Source organism: Otolemur garnettii, unplaced genomic scaffold, assembly GCF_000181295.1.
Source record: "Otolemur garnettii isolate 467f Iridium unplaced genomic scaffold, OtoGar3 scaffold00241, whole genome shotgun sequence".
In the NCBI taxonomy this organism is placed as follows: domain Eukaryota; kingdom Metazoa; phylum Chordata; class Mammalia; order Primates; family Galagidae; genus Otolemur; species Otolemur garnettii.
Window position 1 is genome coordinate 494,724 of NW_003852636.1, and position 6,717 is coordinate 501,440.

Genomic DNA, 6,717 nt, shown 5'->3' on the forward strand with positions numbered 1-6,717 from the left:
TTTCTACCCAAGAATCAGCAGTGAGAGAAGAAATATTAAACACATACCAAGAAATCATTTATTCATTTAAAAAATAACAGAACCAGTGCTGTTCTCTGTCATAAAAGAGAACATGTAAAATTATTTTTATAGACTTTGGTAATATTTTATTCCCTACACAGGCCTCAGTCCTACTTAATGATATTTTATGCAAAGTAACCATCAGGATTTATTAAGTAAAAATCCCAGGTATGAACATGGCCCTAAATGTGCTATTCCACAGAGGAACAGGTGACTTTGAGGAAAAGAGCTGCCATGGTAACTTCCCTCAAATGCTTATTTTAAATAAAAATAGCTAATGAAAATATTTGTTAAAGCAACTTTGGGTATTATATAGCATGCTACCCACCCAACAAAAAAAGGAAATGAAAACATCCTTTCCTTTTATAGGAAATTTTCCACCTTTACTTTTAAAATTACATCTTAGTCACTTTTGTGGGGTTTTTTGGTTTTTTTTTTTTTTTTTGACTAATTCTATATTTAAACTTCTAAAATTCCACGTTTCAATATAGTAAGAGTTCTTTTTCAAATGATCTTTACAACCCAGAACACTGACACCAGAACAACATTCTCAAGTCACATTGTTTGACTATAATGAAGTAAAATATGAAAATGGATGGATATCTGAACACAAGTATTCCCTCTGCTCTGAAGGTGAGAGCAAACTTTTAACATATGAGCAACACAGAACTCCATTCCTCGGGAGCCCCCTCAAACTCAGAATGCTTCCATTTAATAAGTCAATATATTAGACTTAAAAATTAAAGTTTGGTCTCTAAGAAGGAATGAACAAAATGTATTCCTGTTCCCCAACAACAACCAGAACAGCTCTAATCAGCCCTTCTTCTCCCCACAAAAACAGGGAAGTCGTTGGGGCTGAAGATTTTAAATATGAAATGTCAGCTCCTAAAACAATACTATTTGCTCAAGGCTATAGATCTTTATATTTTCTTCTCCAATACTTCCCCCATTTATAAGTTCATTTCCATACATACACACATGCACATACACACTCACTCTCAAGTAAGATGCTTTTTTGTGTTTGTTGATAAATTATGATTATGAACTAGGTATATATGGGTTTCATAGGTGCTTTATAAATATCAGAGTCACTTGGGTCCTTTTCTCCAAAGCCTAAAATCAAATTATACAACCAAGGATCCACTACTTTCCCACACGCTGTTCACAGGCTGCATACTGACGAAGGGCAGAGAAAAAGTCCTCATAACTGATGTTTAGGTGGGAAGGCAAAGAGATAATCTCAGTCAATCTGATGTGCCAGGGAAGATAGTCCAATGTGTTGTCCACAGAACCAAACTTCAATATTAAATCGGGATCAGGGAAACCATGTGAACTAAGTAAACTATCTAACATAGCTACATCCAAATCTGTGGATCTCTTTTGCTGCTGGGCTACTAATTGGCAAAATCCTGAGTAGCACTCACAATATCAGCTTTTCCATCTTCTGGGGACAGCACCTTGACTGCTGAATGGCAATTTAAAACTTGATCATCTTTGTCATTACTATTCACAAACTCTGGTGAGTATTTTGAACAATCTAGGCCCAGAAGTTCCTGCTGTCGTTTTAAAATTTCATCTATTAATCTGGAATTATTTCTTTTAAAAATACCTCACCCTCGCAGCCATATTCCTCCTCCCCTGGCAGCCCCACCCCCAAAGGAGTCTTTTATTAACTGCAGGGCTTTCTCAGCAAAGTCTAAAACAGACTAAGTGAGAGAGCATCAAGGGGTCTGAAGTTGGGGTTATTCTAGTCTAAAAGTTGGCAACAAGCCAAACAGGTGGTCTGAAAGTTAGCAATTAAATGTAAAAAGAAAATTGGTGAAAGAAGCAGAAAGCAGGCACGGGGTCACAATGACCCCCCTTTACAGAAGCAAACTGGCAGTGTAGGGGATTAGCCAATAGTTAACATAAAGGGCAGTTAGATAACAATAAAGTAACATAATCCAGATCTAGCCACTAATGGATAAATAAAACAATTTGTCACAGCACTTAGCTCATTAACTGTCATGATGACAGTTCTTGGCCTCTCCGTTCATATCTTGGCCTGTTCTGGCCCAATCTGGACCAATTTAAGAGTAATGGTACTTGGCATCATTTCATTTACCTCTTTTTCCCCTTCCTGCTACCAAGGGGGTCGTGTGAGGCCGTTGTGAGGCTGCCAGCATCCATCTTATGGGGGTGATGAGGCAGCTGGCACCCATGAAGTTGCTGACACCCATCTCAATATGTTGGCACATACCTGTAGTCCCACCTACTCAGGAAGCTGAGGCAAGAGAATCACCTTAGTCTAAGAGTTTGAGGTTGCTGTGAGCTAAGATGCCACAGAAATCTAGCCAGGGGAAGGAGAGAGAGAGAGAGAGAGAGGAAGAAAATAAAGGAAAGGAAGGAAAAGAATGAAAAAAAAATTCAAAAATTAAAACAAAAGAATCATCTAGGGTACTTATTGAAAACATAGATTTCCTTAGACTCCTCTCCCAGAGATTATGATGTGGATTGAGATATGAGCTGAGGCCAGACAATATGAACAGAAGCCTGAAAGCAACAAAGAATCGGAAATTTTTCACCACCCAAGAACTCTGAGAACTTGAAGAAAAAAGTAAAAGAAAATTGAGAGGGAGGGGAGGGAGGGGTCCTAAATGAAGCTATAGGATATCTGAATTTTTAACAAATACCACAGGCGATTCTGATGGAATCAGTCCAGAATACATGCATCCAGTCTCATGCATTGATTAATTAGGATTTATCTACTAAAAACTTGTTGAAACATGACAGTCCTCAAACAATAATAGTTTTAATTAATATCATGAGTGAAAGTTTCTATTTCTCATTTTGGCAACAGTTAGGATTTCTGGCTTTCATACTAGTACATCTTACATTTGACTCTAAGCTAATTATTAAATAAGCATGATAAAATAACTGCAGTATTTGTATAACATTTTATATGGGGTCATTTTTCACTTGTATAACATAGTACATTACATACTTTTTAAACAGAATTAATGGAATGATAACTTGAAAAAAATAACTGAAATCTTTTTTTGGGGAGTGGGGGTCAGAGTCTCAGGCTGTAGCCCTGGGTAGAGTCCTGAAGCATCATAGCTCACAGCAACCTCCAACTCTTGGGCTCAAGAGATCCCCTTGCCTCAGGTTTTTTGTTTTTTGTTTTTTAGACAAAGTCTCATCCTGTTGCCCTCGATAGAGTGCTGTGGTGTCACAGCTCACAGCAACCTCCAACTCCTGAGCTTAGGTGATTCACTTGCCTCAGCCTCCCAAGTAGCTGGGACTACAGGCGCCTACCACAATGCCTGGCTATTTTTTGTTATAGTTTGGCCGGGATCGGATTCAAACCTAGCACCCTTGGTATATGGGGCCAGGGCCCTACCCACTGAGCCACAGGCACTGCCCACTCTTACCTCAGTTTTTCTGTTTTTCATAGAGATGGGGTCTCCCTTGTGCTCAGGCTTGCCTCCAACTCAACACCAACTCCGTGAGCTCAAGCTATCTACCTGCCTCAGTCTCCCAAAGTGCCTAGGGTTACAGACATGAGCCGCTGTGCCCGGCCAACAACTGAAATCTTTTTCAATAGGTTTCTGGTCCTGGGGTGAAGATAGAAAGAAGCTTTCAGACAATTGAGCCTAGATAAGTTCTTTGAGTTTCTCTCTTTTTTGAGTCAGAGTCTCAAGCTGTGGCCCTGGGTAGAGTGCCCTGGTGTCTCAGCTCACAGCAACCTCAAACTCTTGGGCTTAAGTGATTCTCTTGCCTCAGCCTCCTAAGTAGCTGAGACTACAGGCACCCGCCACAATGCCAGGCATTTTTTTGTTGCAGTTGTCATTGTTGTTTAGCTGGCCCTGGCCAGTTTGAAACCATCAGCCTTGGTGTACACGTGGCTGGTGCCCTACCCACTGAGCTACGAGCACTGCCCTTTGAGTTTCTCTTAAAGTAAAACTACACAAAATAAAACATACAGTTCTTTCCAATTTCTAATTCTTTTCCCTTTGGAGCAACAAAAGAAGTGCTTAATAGGCAAATGCTCAAAATGACATGTTAGTGACTGCAAATGAGTATGTATCCAGACTTAAAATAGAGCAAAATACTAAGATCCAAAACAAAACATTTTAACAAAAGATTCTAGAGCACTACTAATTAGTCTTTTTTTCACAGACTTGACCATTTTTATGCTAGTAATTTTATAAATGGACACATCACAGAAAGCAGTAGGCACTGAAGTGATTATTTAAAGAAGGCAAAAGTACAGTGGCAATGCTCTGAACAAAACACCACTACACAGCAATCATGCTTTTTCTTTCTCATGGTTAAACCAACATTACCACAGGAAGGAAACTGGTTTCAGAAACTTACTAAGAATGAATTGTGGGTGAATACACATTTTGACCATCAAAAGCCTTCATTGGACCACTAAGTTACTTTATTTTTCTACACTAGGCACAGTGGCTCGCACCTATAATCCTAGCTGCTGGGAAGCCAAGGTGGGTGGATGCTTGAGCTCACAGGTTCCAGGCCAGCCTGAGCAAGAGTGGAACCCCTGTCTCTAAAAATAGCTGGGCATTGTGGCAGGTGCCTGTAGTCCCAGCTACTCGGGAGGTTGAGGCAAGAGAATTGCTTGAGCCCAAGAGTTTGAGGTTACTGTGAGCTGTGACAGCATGCCACTCTACTGAGGGTGACAAGTAAGACTCTGTCTCCAAAAAAAAAAGTTATTTTTCTAAAGAATAATTTTGAATTTTAAGTTGATGTTAAGTACTGAAAAGTAAATAAAACACTAGCAATCAACGTTGAGTATGTCCTACTGAGAAAGGATACTTGGGAAGGGTGAGGTCTAGGAGAATAGAGGTCTTCTCAAGGAGATCCCAAGGATACACCTGCAAGGTCCTCTAGACTTAATTTCCTGGGGCCTGGAAATTTTTGCTTCTGTGAAATCCTGTAGTTCTGTGGGGGCTGGAACAGATTCTCCCACTTGATTCAAACTGAACAATGACAAAGGTACCTGTGGGTTGGAACTTTCTGACTGGAGATAAAAAGGGAAAGACCCAAGAATACGGGGGAAGGGGAGAGGGAAGGGGAGGGAGGAGGGAGGGTGGGTGGAGGGAGGGTGATTGATGGGATCACATCTATGGTTCATCTTATTAGGGAATCTCTCTAAATGAAGAATATGAATGTCTTAACACAATAACTAAGAAAATGACATAAAGGCTATGCTAACCAGTTTGATGAAAATATTTCAAATTGTATATAAAAATAGCACACTGTACCCCATGACAGCATTAATGTACACAGCTGTGATTTAATTAAAAAAAAAAAGGGAAAGACCAATTCAGTCTGGAAGCGTGGCCATTTTGAATTTGTCTATGCCCACCGGCTGAAATAAAGCCCTTCCTCTTATAAACATGGTGTTTGGAATGGAGAGAAAGAGCAGGCCTCGTCTTCCTGCAACACTATGTCCTAGGCACCTGTTTTATCTTTACAACAACCACCTTTCTCTTTTTTTGAGACAGAGTCTCAAGCTGTCACCCTGGGTAGAGTACTGTGGTGTCACAGCAATCTCAAACTCTTGGGCTTAAGTGATTCTCTTGCCTCAGCCTCCCAAGTAGCTTGGACTGCAGGCACCCGCCAGAACACTCAGCTATTTTTGGTTATAATTGTCATTGTTGTTTGGTGGGCCTGGGCTGGATTCAAACCTGCCAGCTCCGGTGTATGTGACCGGTGCCTTAGCCACTTGAGCTACGGCACCGAGCCACTTTTCTCTTTATATATAGAGAGAGACAGAGTCTCACTTTGTCACCATCGGTAGAGGGCCATGGCATCATAGTTCACAGAAACCTCAAACTCTTGTGCTCAAGCATTCGCTTGCCTCAGCCTCCCTAGTAGCTGGAACTACAGACCCCCACCACAATGCCCAGCTGTTTTTTTGTTTGTTTTTTTGTTTAGCAGGCCTGGGCCCAGGGCATGTGGCTGGTGCCCTAACCATTGGACTACTGGCACCCAGCCACAACCACCTTTCTTTTTCTTTTTTTTTTTTTGAGACAGAGTTTCACTTTGTCACCCTCGGTAGAGTGCCATCGTCATAGCTCACAGCAACCTCAAACTCTTGGGCTCAAGCAATTCTCTTGCTCAGCCTCCCCAGGGCCTGGGACTACAGGTGCCCACCACAATGCCCAGATATTTTTAGAGACGATTTCTCACTCTGGCTCAGGCTGGTCTTGAACCTGAACCCATGAGCTCAGGTAATCCACCTGCCTCAACCTCCCAACAGCTGGGATTACAGGCAAGAGCCACTGGACCCAGCCAGCAACCACCTTTCAATGTAGATACTCTTATGTCAGTCCCATTTTCCAGATGAGGAAACTGATATTTAGAAAGATGAAGTAACTTGCCCTAAGTCACACTGCTTGGAACTGATTGATCTAGTAACTAAAACCAGCTTCTGGTACTAAGGCTCTCACTTTTTTTTTTTTTTTTTTTTTTGAGACAGAGTCTCAATTTTTTGCCCTGGGTATAGTGTGGTGGCGTCTCAGCTCACAGCAATCTCCAACTCCTGGGTTTAGCAATTCTCCCGCTTCAGCCTCCCAAGTAGCTGGGACTACAGGGGCCCGTCACAACATCCTGCAATTTTTTTGTCGCTATTTTAATTGTTGCTTATCA

General features: G+C 41.4%; 1 pseudogene; it reads right to left on the reverse strand.

The window, feature by feature from the left end:
• Positions 1–1,203: 1,203 nt before the first annotated feature.
• Positions 1,204–2,279, reverse strand: LOC100965911 (annotated as a pseudogene).
• Positions 2,280–6,717: the final 4,438 nt, after the last annotated feature.